Genomic DNA, 14,156 nt, shown 5'->3' on the forward strand with positions numbered 1-14,156 from the left:
ACCCATCAACCAACTTCAACAATTATCAACTCTTAGCCAGTCTAGTTTCATCATTAAGTATACAGTTACTCTTGAAATGTCCTGAATGATCTCATAAATGTTTTGTTTTCTTCCTGAGCTTGTATGTTTGAATCAGTAACCAGATAAGATCTATACATTTGCAATTGACTTATAATGTTTTTAATTAATTTATTTATTTATTGAAAATTTTTTTTTGTGGAGACAGGGTTTCACCATGTTGCCCAGGCTGGTGGTCTCAAACTCCTGGGCTCAAATGACCCACCTTCCTTGAACTCACAAAGTTTTGGGATTACAGGTGTGAGCCACTGCACCTGGCCTGATAATATTTTTTAAATTAAAATTAAAAAATTTTTTAATTGTGGTAAAATACACGAAACTTAAAAACGTACCATCTTAAGCATTTTTTGTTTTGTTTTGTTTTGTTTTGAGATGGAGTCTCGCTCTGTCGCCTAGGCTGGAGTGTCATGACACTATCTCGGCTCACTGCAACCTCTACCTCCGAAGTTCAAGTGATTCTCCTGCCTCAGCCTCCTGAGTAGCTGGGACTACAGGCATGCACCACCACGCCCAGCTAATTTTTGTATTTTTAGTAGAGTTGGGGTTTCACCATGTTGGCCAGGATGGTCTCGATCTCTTGACCTCATGATCCACCTGCCTCAGCTTCCCAAAGTGCTGGGATTACAGGTGTGAGCCATCGCTCCCGGTCCCCATCTTAAGCATTTTAAGTGTACGTTCAGTAGTGTTAAGTACGTTCACATTGATTGTTTTGCAACCAATCCTTAGAACTCTTTCCATTTTGCAAAACTGGAACGCAATATCATTACATAGCTGTCCATTCCCTGCTTCCCCTAGCCCCTGATAACTACCATACTACTGTCTGTCTCTGTGAATCTAACTACTCTAGGTACCTCATATAAGTGCAATCACACAGTATTAGTCTCTTTGTGACTGGCTTGTTGCACTTAGCATAATGTTCTCAAGGTTTATGTATGCATATTATGTGACAGAATTTCCTTCCTCTTTAGGCTGAATAATATTCCATTGTACTTATATACCAAATATTTTGTTTATCATTTTGTACATAGTTTGTTTATTCATCTGTGAATAAACATTTGGGAGAATTCACATATTTATAATGTTGGCTTCTAATCCACAAACATTGTATAATTTATCATTTATTTAGGCTACTGAATCAGAATTACCTGGAAGGTTTATTAAACACAGCCCGCCTCAGAGTTTCTGATTCAGCAGGTCTGGGGTGGGGCCTGATAATTTGCATTTCTAACAATTCCCAAGTGATGTTGCTGCTGCTGGTCCAGGACTATACTTTGAGAACCACTGCCATACAATTTTGAAGATTTAGAAAAATTTGGCTAATTTTTGCCAAATAAAAAACAATAGAGCATATGATATTATTTCAATTCTATCAAGATTCATTTTAAATAATAGTTGTGTCATCTAAAAACCAAACTTAGAAATGTAGAATCTATAGATCTTTCCTACTGTAATACATGTGGTTGTTTATGCTCTTTGTCAGACAACCATTGAGATCAGGAGACATAGAGCTGCAAATCAATTTATGACCTTTGTGAAAGGGAAAATTTAAATTTATCTCCCTCTAGCCTTTAATTTAAAATTTTGCAGGTTGGATACTTGCCAAAAAAAGCAATTAGAGAGATTCTTAAACTTTGCATTGACTTATTGGGCAGAAAGCTGAATGAAGGGCCATGTAAATAATACATAAATATAAAAACGAATTCAAATAGTGTGCACATTAGGGAATTCTAAAGAACCCTGAAGGAGCCAGGGGAAGGAGATTGGAAAGAAGGATTTTATTTCCCTTATCTGCTCCATCTCTTCTTAGTTTAAATCCCATTGAACCTCCAACTTAGATAATATTAGATTCACCCTTCCTTTATTGAAACATATAGTGCACGAATAATCCTAAATTGTTGGGTTGAATCGGAAACGGATGGGAGGCAAGAGATGTCACAGCATTTTCCTTTCCTGGCAGTAAAGTTTTATCAGTGTTCTTTCCTGGTGGCGTGGCTAGAAATTGCAACCAAGAAAGTGACTCAATTTACCCCTGATTTTCAGTTTGTACTGGGGGCAGTGAGTGGGACAGGTCCACCTCTATCTGCACTTAATGCTGTTTGACTTGGGCAGCACTTTCCATACTTGCCACCTCCCCATGTCCTCCAAACCTCCCAACAATCCGATAGAAATCATCTGTTCTCCATCATTTTCACCAGGAAGCTAGGACAGTGGCTCAAAGTGTAAACTGAAGGTCCCTGAGATTCCCTGAGATCCTTACAGGGAGCTGTTGAGGTCAGAACTATTTCTTGATGAGTTAAGATATTATTTCCCTTTTTCACTTTTATTCTCTCAAGTATGCAATGGAGTTTTTCAAGGAGTTATATGACAGGTGATATTGCAACTCATTGAATGCAGAAGACATAAGAATCCAACTGTCTTCCACTTAGAGATTTTCTAAAATAAGATGTGACTCTCACTAAATGTTTTTATTTTGGAACGAATTCATAAAACTATGTCATTTTTGCTAACATGTAATGGGCTTACTATTGTTATTTTAATTAAATTGATAAATATATATTTAAAATATTCTTAGTTTAAATTTCTAATATAGTAAATATTGATAGATACAACCTACATAAACAAAAGCTATATGGAGTCCTCAATAATTTTTAAGAATGTAAAGGGATTCTGAGGCTAAAATGTTTGAGAATTGCTGGGCTAGGATTGTTCAAGCCTCTCTGGGGCATATGCTAATTATCTTAAAGCCACCGAATCATCACCCAACTTCCCACCAATGTCTTCATACTCACTTCTTGTGAGCCAATCCTCACAGTCAGGAGGCAGTAGTGTTAGGATGGTTGAAAGTAAAAGCACAAAGAGATTGAGTTCAAATTCTTTCTTGGCTACCTGTGAAGTTTGTAACTTTGACTAATTTACTGGGCCCTTCAAAAGTCTCAGTTTTCTCATCTATAAAAGGGGTATAATGGTAGTACCTACCTTATACGTTTGTGAGAATTAAGAAAGAAGGCACATAATATATGTTAGCTATAATAGATGAAATTCTTTAGAGTTTTATTTGTGGTTATCTAATCATAAGGATTGGAAAGAAGTAAAGTCCATGCCAACTTGTTTTACTTCTTTGAAAAAGAGAAACAAGAGGTATAGTAACGTTTAATGTTTGGTTTAACATGTACAGTGGATGAGAGGGCATTCTATATTGATCTCCTCAATCTGGCCAGAAAAGTGTTGTGATTTCTAACAGTTTATTTTCACATTTTGTTTCCCTAAGTTCAATGAGCCCTCCACTTCTAATGAGGTGGCTTTAGGGTAGAGAAATCAAAAGGCAGTTGGCTTTGTTGTGATGGACAGATCTGGATGGAGCATTATAAGGGTGAGGCTGCTGAGTTTCCCATCTTGCTTTTATACATATGATGCTTTGAAACCTACGCTGACCTGTTTTAACTCTGGCCTAAAGACAGGCCAGGTGAACAGAAATAGAGCCAGCGTCTCCACTGGCAACACAGCCATCCTGAAGAGGAATGTCTGTGTGTACATCTGCCACCAGAAGTGGGATGCTAGAGAGGCATTGATCTCTTTTTTGATATTGAGTTTTATCCAAGTACTCATTAAGTAGATCCCTTTTATTTTCCAAATATCTGGGGTTAATGTGCTTAATTTGGTTAGACCTAGTGAGTGAGCTATGGAGAACTGGAATCATTTTATATCAATTCCTCATCTTTGCTCAGATTCATTCTGTACTGCCTGTCTCTTCTGCTTCTTAGACAAAGATTGAACTTGCAGGCCAGGTGCAGTGGCTCATGCCTGTAATTCCAACACTTTGGGAGGCCGAGGCGGGCAGATCACTTGAGGTCGGGAATTCGAAACCAGCCTGACCAACATGGAGAAACCCCACCTCTACTAAAAATACAAAGTTAGCTGGGTGTGGTGGTGCATGCCTGTAATCCCAGCTACTCAGGAGGCTGAGGCAGGAGAATTGCTTCAACCCAGGAGGTGGAGGTTGTGGTGAGCCGAGGTGACGCTATTGCACTCCAGCCTAGGCAACAAGAGTGAAACTCCATCTCAAAATAAATAAATAAAAAGATTGAACTTGCTACATGCTTCTATCTCTATCTGCCTTCTGTGCTGCCAGCTCCTGCTCCTAGCAAGAAGCAAGAGAACTTATGTTTTTTCAACCCCTAGTTCTCTCCTGGTAAAACTGTGAAGAATCTATTTGCATATCTAGCCATTCTACATGCATAAAAATGCTATATCGACACAAAGAAAAGACTTGTTCATAGGCTCATAGTTCTGGTACAAGGCTTACCAGCGGAATTGCCCACAGTCAGGCCCTACAGAGAACTCTGCTAGTTTGATACTCCTATTAATATACAGCTAATAGGTGGTCCTGTATCCTACAGCTGTGGCCAAGGTCCCACACACAATCAATTTTCCGTTGGACTGGGAGGGAGATTATTAGCTTTCTATGAACATAAGCAGATCCCCTGATGGAGCCATCTACATAGGATAGGTTTTTGTATAGGTTTAATGACCCATCAGAGTTGGTAAATGGTCCACAATTTCTCTAACCTTCACTTCCTGGACCCAAAGAGAGACTGGCACCAACTTTACTGTGTCATTAATTTCAGGAGTCATTCACTGACCTTCTCCAGCAGTGGCAGCAACTCCCCAGGTCAATCAGGCAATAAAACCAGCTGTACCAAAAATGTAACAACAGTTCAAGTTTACTTTATCCAGGGCCCTCAAGTATTCAAGATTGACATCCCTACCTCCCCATCTCCAAGGATGCCCCCCCCTCCCTGCCATGATGATACCCAAGAGTGAGTCAGTGTAGCCAGGTACCATTGCCCACAGGAGGCTCAGCCTTGTCCCTTTCAAATGATCCTCCCCAAGGGCTTCTGTTTCTCTTACTTCTAGCCATTTGGTCTTAGCCATTGTGTTTCCTGTGATCCATATGCCAAGCCCCCACATCTTACATAGGCCATTGGAAATTTGGGTGCTCTGGGAAACCTCATTAATCAAACCAAGTCCTGCAAGGCTGCCTGCCAACCAGCCCAAAGACTGACCTGGTGTCACAGAGATGTCCTGAAGGCCTTCTCCTCCTGGTGAAGCCCATCATCGAGAAGACGTTGGACTTGCAGATCCAGACAAGAGAATATGAGGATGTTCTTACCACATCAGGCAGTAATACAATGGCCTCCTAACTGGTGTCCTTGTGCCTGTGCTTTTCCTCTTCTCCATTCCCCATACAGCAGTCAGGAAATCTGATTGTGTTCTTCCTTTGTTTAAAACCCTTTCCTGTGTCCCACATGATGGCCTGCATGATCCTTCATGCCCTTGACCTTGCCAACCTCTCAGGTCTCATCTCATGCCACCTTCTTCCTCCCTGCTGTGCTCAGGCCACATGGCCTTCCTCTAGCTCCTCAAGGGCCTAGAGGCCCTTCCAGAGGCTGGTCCCTTTGACTCTTCAACTCATTAATTTCCACTCATCCTTCAGAGCTCAGCTCAAATGTCACTTCCTCGAGGCGACTGTCCTTGAGTCCCCACTCTCTCATCATACTTTTCCTAGCTCTGCGTCCCGTTCCACCATAGGTTGTAATTACAAGTCTGAGTAATGTGTGCCTCCTTTAGTGGCTTGTAAGGTTCATGAAGGCAGGATCTATATCTATCAAAGTTCCCCCTGAATTCTGAGTACCCACACAGTAGGAGTCTGATAAATATTTATTGGACAAATAAATCAACAAAAATAAATATGGAAAAGTTGCTATTGTGGGCTTCACCAGTTGGTGAGTACAGATGTAGTCCTATAACTTCATACACTTTCAATAGCTCTATCACATTTGTGATAGCTATGAAGTTTTTCCTTCTATGCAACATGCTGCTATTAGACAGCTACAGGAATGAGTGAATAGCTTCTCCTCTAGTTTCTTGTCCTCAGTCTCTCTCTTTCCTCCCCTCTGGCCCACCCTAAATACTTATACAGGCGAGTGTGGATACACACACACACACACACACATCCTGTGAGGAGGACTGAGAGCACAAAAAGTTATATACAATTCATTGTAATATGAATCAGGAAAAAGCTTCCTGACTTCAGCCTAAAGATTCCCTGGGCTGAGGGGAAAGGGAATGTCCAGATAGCAAATGGAGTGAGGAGAGAACTTATCCTGGTGGGTCACTGAAAAGAGTGCTAAGCCTGCTCCAGTGGGGAAGAGGAAGATGACAGAAATGTCAGGTAAGTTTATGGGAACTGAAAGGGGAGGCAATCTAGAAGTGTTCTCAGGCAAAGGCCCAAGGAGACCCAAGATCTCAGAGACTAAGGTGCTATGTGGCAGATAAGAGTCTGGGACAGCTTACAGAGTCCCATATGTCACAGTGTGGCCTGGAAGCAGATGGATGGTTCTGGGGCCTGAGAGTGCCGCAGGAGTCCGTGGGTCTTAGGTCACAGCCTGCAGTTTCCATGACTCAGCCTGGCAGTGGAATGACTTCCTGGGCACCCCAAAGGCTTTATAGAAGTTGAAAGGATAGTTGTCAAACCTGCAGGAGCCTTTTAAATGGGATCATAGGGACAAGGTAGCAATCATCTGCATGTCAGGAAACGAACACTAAACAGGATGATGGATGGCCCAGTGAAGGCCCAGGTGATAGCAGTCTAGGACCAGGTACCCCATCTCCCCACATGTTGACATGCCACAAGCACCCCAGAAATTAGTTATTTCCCTGCAGTTACATATTGACTAATTTTAAATTGTTACTGCTTACAGGATGGAGGCTCTAAATAGAAAAAAAATTAGAGAGAAACATAAATTTGTTATGTTTTTATACAGCTGGGTTTGTGGGCTGCAAATTGAAACCATTATACAATTCTCTTTTAAAATGCAAATATCCCTCATACGCATATCATGTGGGCAAAGTGTTTGTTTTATTAATAGCATCCCCTAACCTAGTTTCACTATTAAAAGGTAGGTCTGAGTGGGATGTGGGTCCCTAGTGACCTAGTGTGAGAATAGAGGGTGTTTTGTTTTGTTTTGTTTTTGAGACTGAGTCTCGCTCTGTTGCCCAGGCTGGAGTGCAGTGGCTGATCTCGGCTCACTGCAACCTCTGCCTCCTGGGTTCAAGTGATTCTCATGCCTCAGCCTCTTGAGTAGCTGGGATTAGACGTGCCCAACACCACGCCTGACTAATTTTTGTATTTTTAGTAGGGATGGGGTTTCACCATATTGGCCAGGCTGGTCTCAAACTCCTGACCTCAAGTAATCCACCCACTTTGGTCTCCCAAAGTGCTGGGATTACAGGCGTGAGCCACCACGTCCGGCCTTAGAGGGCATTTTAAGGGAAGAAGAGAGGAGTTGGGAAAGGATCTTGTTTCTAATGGGAAGAGAAAGAAGAGACAATAGAAAAAGGAAGAAGGAAAAGGGCCCAATGAATGTCCAATATTCCTTTTGTTTTCATTGTGATTCTCATACAGAATTCATAAATACTTCAACCTAAACCATTGAAATTGGAATTTAATCTGAGGTATGAAAAAAATGCTAGGTTTAAAATCACAACCCAGGTTGAATTTTTACTTTGCCCATTAATAGATGTGTGACCTTGAGCATTCTCTTAACTTCTCTGAGCCTCAGTTACTTCAGTTGTAAAAAGGGTCTAATAAAACACATCCCACTGAATTACTGAGAGGATTGATCCAATTACATGAAAGAGCTCTGAAACAATAAAAAGTTGCACCATCTGGGGTATCAGTTTGCGGTGGAGGAGACAATGGGGAGAAATAATGTAACTGTTGAGCACATCTGCGGTCTTTAAACAGAGAGCTCAACACAAGGACATGGGCATATTGGAAAAAACTATTTCAGGAGAGGGGAAAAGGGAGAAAGGGGGATATGTGGGTATTAGAGGCAAACCCAGATATCCTGCCTTGAGGTCAAATAATTATAACATTAAATCCTGTTTACTGATGCTTAGCTGTCAGGCTCTTGCTCATTTACCTTGGAGATCCATTTAGAATTAGTGTAAGGTGTAATTGACCTGTACTTAGAGTTCCAGAATAGGACAATCACTTCCAAATGCCCTCAGTATAAGAAATTAACAGTACTTGGGGCTTTAGAAATCAATGTTCAACCTTTCAACTACTAGAAATCCTTTTTAGTTATTGTGCTTACTATGAAAGCCCTTGGCTGTCAGTTCAACAAGTCGTTCTTGCTTTGTGACATCTCTGGAAGTTTAATACTTCTGTGAGAAAGTCCTTGTCAGTGTTCTGAAAACTGGGAATTAGGAAGTCGACTTCCAATCAAGCTTCAGATGACATGCGACATGTGTTAAGGTTAGAAATAACGTTAGTGTTTCTAATTTAGCATCGTGTTGGAGTCCTAGTTATGAAATGACATTAAGAAAACTCCATTCCTCAGAATTCTTGTGCAGTAGCATTGGGTAGAAACACCATTGTGTTCTGTGACCTGGGGTAGGGATGATATCTCAAAAACGCATGCTCAGGTTGCCCATGGTGATAGCTAAACTGTCTTCTCAGGAGAGGAGCAGGCTTTACTAACTGGAACTCACCAGATTTCACAGAACATTTTGAAGGGCTTAGGATTGTGAGTTTGGAGGTAGATGCCAAGCAGAGGTAAACATTTTGTATAACAGAAGAAACATATTTGATATGGGAGAGAGACAGAAATCTTGTGGAAAACTCCAGAGCCATCAAAGCTGGGACAGTGTTAAAGACGAGCACCCTGGAAGTGAGGAGCCAAGTGTGGGTTTTGAGGAACAGATATATTAAGGGGGATTCTCACAAATGTTTTATTTTGACAAATATCAATAATTTAGAAAAGTTGCAAGAATAGTATAGCAATTATTCATATACCCCTTCCATATAGTACACAGAAAAAGAGGGTATATATTTTAATAAATATTCGTGTATACACATTTTGTGTATAGATAGGCAGATAAATAGATAAAGAGACAAATGTGCACATGTGTATAATTTTCTGAACTGTTTGAGAATTGGTTGTAAGCATCATGACACTTCACCACCAAATACTTCAGCATGTGTCTCCTAAGAACAAGGCCGTTCTCTTACATGACCACAACATAATTATTCCACTCAGAAACTTAAACTTGATACAATACAATATCTAATATTCAGCCCATATTCAAATTTCTCCTATCATCCAAATAATATCCTTACTAATCTCCAATATAAAGAGATTTAAAACATGTTTTCCATGTTCAACATAAATGTCTTCTCCATTTTTCTTACAAAATCATCAAAAACAACTACGTTTCCCATTTATACTTTTACACCAGTAGTTTCTTTGGAGGAACTTGCACTTGTCCCACATCCAGATTGGCAGGGGATAAAATAGAAATAATAAGAGCTGGCAGAAGAGAGGCTGGTTGATGCTGATTACATTCAAAATAACTATTTGGAGGAAAAAGCACTGATTCTGTTCCTGGGGTGTTGAGTTTTTTCTTCTGACCTCATATTTTAATCCTGTCCTCTCTTAGTCTTTTGTATGTGATAAATCTCCCAGAGCATGCCCTTGCAGTGCTTGTCTCCCAGATCTTCCTAATAAATTATATAAAAATTTGCTCTCATAGGTTTTGGTTTTTAAAAAAACAAATTTTAATTTTAGAGCAATTTTTTTTGTTTGATGGTTTGCTTTTTGGTGTGGACAAACCATATTCAAGCCATAGCAAAGTCCAAACTAAAGCACTAACGTGAGTAATGATTATCTTCCTGTGAGTGGTGGATGGAACAAGAACTTTGCATTCCTTTTTTATAATTGATACATAATAATCGTACATATGTATGGATACACAGCAGTGTTTCTATGTATAATGTGATCAGCTCAGGATAATTATTAATAGCATATCTGTCATCTCAAATATTTATCATTTTTTGTGTGGGGAATTTCCAATACCCTCCTTCTAGCTATTTGAAACTGTATAATATAGTATTGTTAATTATAGTCATCCTACGGTGGTATAGAACACTAGAACTTATTCCTCCCACCTAGCTGTGAGCAGTTTTTCATTAACAGAGAAGCAGATAAAATGGTACAGTTCCCATACCTTCCCACCTCTGGCCCTGCACATAGTTTCTCTTATTATTCACATCTTAAGTTAGTATGGTACATTTGTTACAAGTAAGGAACCAACACTGAAACATTATTATTAGCTAAAGTCCATACTTTATTCAGATTTCCTTAGTTTTTACCTAATATCCTTTCCTGTTCCAAGATTCCATCGAGGATACCCCATTATATTTAGTCGTCTTTTCTCCTTAAGCTCCTGGAACTCTGATAGTGTCTCAGACTTTTCTCGTTTTTGATGTCCCTGACAGTTTTGAGCTCACAGGTCTTTTGGTTATTTATTCTCTGTACTTTGCTTACACTAGAGTACCACAACAAATATTACTTTGAATTAGGTAATATCTATAATTGATGAAAAGCAAATCATGTTTGAAGTAGCTACATGGTAAGGATGATCAAGTTATCATTGAAACTTGTTTGAGCAGCTTTGGTTGTGTATAGCTTATTTTCTGACTACGTATTGATTAAATATGGGATATGGAGTTCATGGCTTTCATTGAAGGGATGATTTTCTTTGGGTGGATTGAGTCAATGAAGCTCAAAGCAAAAAAGATCAACTGAGAGGGCACAACCAATCACAGGTGTCTTTTTTTTCCCAGAGCCTTATGTTCTTTCAGACTCCACAGGGCATCAGTTAGTCTCTTTATTTTTGCAAGTGTCTTGGGGGTAATTTGGCTGAGACATGCTACCATCCTTTAGCAAACAGATAGTTCCCTTGTTCTTTGCTTACTAAAATTTTTTTTTGAAAATCGAAGTATAATTTACAAATAATAACAAACACAGATCTTAAGTTCCAAAGTTTTGACGAATGCATATACCTCCGTGACCTACACCCCAAGACACAGAACATGTCCATCACTGCAGGAAGTTATCCCATTCCCTTTCCAAGTCAATGCTTGCCCTCAATCCCCAGAGCATCCACTGGTCCAATTTCTTTCACAATAGATTATGTTTGCCTGTATCAAAATTTCATAAAAGTGAAATCATACAGTTCATACTATTTTGTGTCCAGCTTCCTTAGCTTAGCATAATGTCTTTGAGATTCATTCATGTTGTGTTTATATCAAAAGTTCATTCCATTTTATGGCTGAGTTGCATCCATTGTACTGTATTAATATACTATAATTTCTTTATCCTTTTTTGTATTGATGGACTTTTTTTTCCTGATTTTTAGCTATTACAAATGAAGTTGTCATAAATAACGAGGTATTTATAACATAGGTATAAGTTTTTGGGAGGGACCTATGTTTTCCACTTCTCTAGGGTGTGGAATTGCTGGGTCATTTGGCTGGTGTATGTTTAATGCAATAAGAAAATGTCAAACTATTTTCCAGAGTGGTTGTACTATTTTATATTTATCTATTGCTATGTAACTTAACAGCAACAACTTAAATATTGCTGCAAAATAAACAGCTTAAGCAACACAGATATACTATCTCACAGTTTTTATGGGTCAGAAGTCTGGATACAGCTTAGCTGATTCTTTTTTGAAAGGCTGCAATCAAGTTGTTAGCCCAAACTGGATTTTCAGATGGTAGTTCAACTGGGGAAGAATCTGCTTTCAAACTCACATTATGTGTTGGCAGAATTCACGTCCTTGTGGTTTCACAACCTAGGGCTTCAATTTCTTTCTGGATGTCAGCTGGAGGGCGCCCTCAGCTCCTAGAGGCTGCCTGCAGTTCAAATAGAAAATAATTCTCTGTTGCAGAAGTTATGGCCTTGCTCCAGAACCTCAGGGGTGTGCCTCTTATTGGGACTTTCCAGGGACACCAGATAGCATTTATCTACAGCAAATACCTCTGACACCATTGGATCTGCTGGATTATATAGTTCAAGTAGCAGCTTTCACCACAGCCTGGAGCTAATCCTGAGATGTCTCTGACTACGGCACCCACTAGCAACTGGACATTTTCTAAGTCTCCTGATAAATGGGTTGAAGCTATATTCCCAAAGACAGTACATGCTGCCTTCAAAATCAGAGGAGGCCCACTAAGTGACAAGCCACTTTCTTAGTGGCAGGGGGTGAGAAGTGCAATAAATTGTCATTTACATTAAAGGTGATGCTCCCAGCATACCCAGAGCATTGAATCTTAACAACTTGATCAATGTGGCAAGCCCTCAATTATCTTGGAGTTTATCTCCCATACTTTGGGTTACATGTATTTTACTGGCCACTTAGCCTGTCTACTCAAAGTGTAGTCTACAGACAGATGTTGGCTGGTGAACACTTGGTTACTAGCCTGTGGAAAGATAAATTCATAAATTGAAAATCTATATTTAGAAATTTTATAGCAATTTGCCATTGCTGTGACTTCCAAGCACATGATCAGAAGACTAATCTCATTGAACAAAGTATAGATCATTGTGATTATTGTCAAACTCATATGGTGATTTGCACATACAGCAAGATACCTACTGTTCAAGTTCAGTTATTTCCAAAAGTATTGCTCCAAGACAGTTTGGAAAAAATTAATAAAGAATTGGAGAGTTTCAGAAGCATGGATCCAGAGTATTTGACCCTTTGTATTTTGTACTCCCTCCCGGACAGAGAGCAGGAGAATTAAAATAGCCCTGGGCCAGAAAGTAAACGTGTATTCTTATCTTTTGTATATGAGGGCAAACTGCTTTTGATCCTTCCTGCTGATGGGAATCAAGAAAGGCACATTTACCAAGTTAGTAACTGCATACCAAGGTCAATGTTGATTTTCTCAGGGGAAGATATCACATGCTGTATGGCAGCACCTCTTGGAGCTAATACCTGGTTAAGAGTATAGTTGTCTACTGTCATCTGCCATGATCCCATTTTTTGCAGGGGTCAGACGGGAGAATTGAATGGTAATATAAGGGAAACTACAACTCCTGCATTCTTTAAATCTTTGATGGTGATGTAAATCTTTGCAATTCTTCCTAGAATGCTGTCTTGCTTCTGATTTACTATCCTGACTTGGGGTGACAGTGGCAGTTTCAAAGGCTTCTACTTGGTCCTCCTACATAATGACTATTAATCCATAGGCCAGGGAGCCAATGTGAAGGTTTTGCCAGCTGACTACCTTAATTAGACATTCAGTGATTTAACCATAAAATGCAATCATGGGCAATCAGATCCACTGTGAGTTGGAATTGAGCCCAAACTCCACTGGTCCCTATTCTAACTGGAGAATTACATTGGTATCAGGGTCAGCTCAGACTTTGTATCTAACAGTTCTTGAATACTTGATATTCCTCTTTCTTCCACTGCATGCTCTCACCTAGCAAATGGCCACGAGTCATTTTGGGGAGCCACCTATCAAAAGGAGTCATTACATAACTTATAGGCAAGAGAAGACTTCTCAAGCTTGAGGTGCTGCTTCTGCCAGCCAGAGGGTTCAGAGCACTAGTGGGCTGCAGTGAGCACATTCCACCTTGCAGAAGCCATTTGTGTGCATTTCTTTTTAATTCTGTGTTTGGTGACATTATGCTGGTAGCTTGAAATTGACCAAGGTGGGAGTGTTTACATAACAGAAATTGGCAAATATTAAAATGTCCTTCCCCACCACCCTCTCCCCTGAGAGCTGGTTGTTAAATTTCTTTCCAGTACATTACAGAGTCAGGGGTAGCTTAGAAGATTCAATTTTCTCAGGCTCATCTATCCAAATGCCCTATCCTAGGTCTTAGGGTAATACTCTTTTTCCTTTCAAGAACAAGATGTGGGCTAGGAGACCCTGAAAGTCCATGCATTTGGTTGCCTTTTCAACTCTTCTGCCCTTACAATCAGCTTCCGTGACTTCCTGTAGCCTAAAGCAAACTACACTAAATATTACTAAAAATTGCCAGTAGAGGCCCTCTGGCCTTCACGGTGTGACTTAAGGTGACAGGTGGCTGCCCTGAGGCATCATTTTGTTTTACAAGGTATACAATTCCATCAACAGAATCAAGCCCCTCTATAGTCCTTACAGTTATTGTCCCCACACTGTTCAAACAGTACGGCTACTACCTATCCCAATGCCC

This window comes from Pan paniscus, chromosome 14 (genome assembly GCF_029289425.2).
Source record: "Pan paniscus chromosome 14, NHGRI_mPanPan1-v2.0_pri, whole genome shotgun sequence".
Classification (NCBI taxonomy): Eukaryota; Metazoa; Chordata; class Mammalia; order Primates; family Hominidae; genus Pan; species Pan paniscus.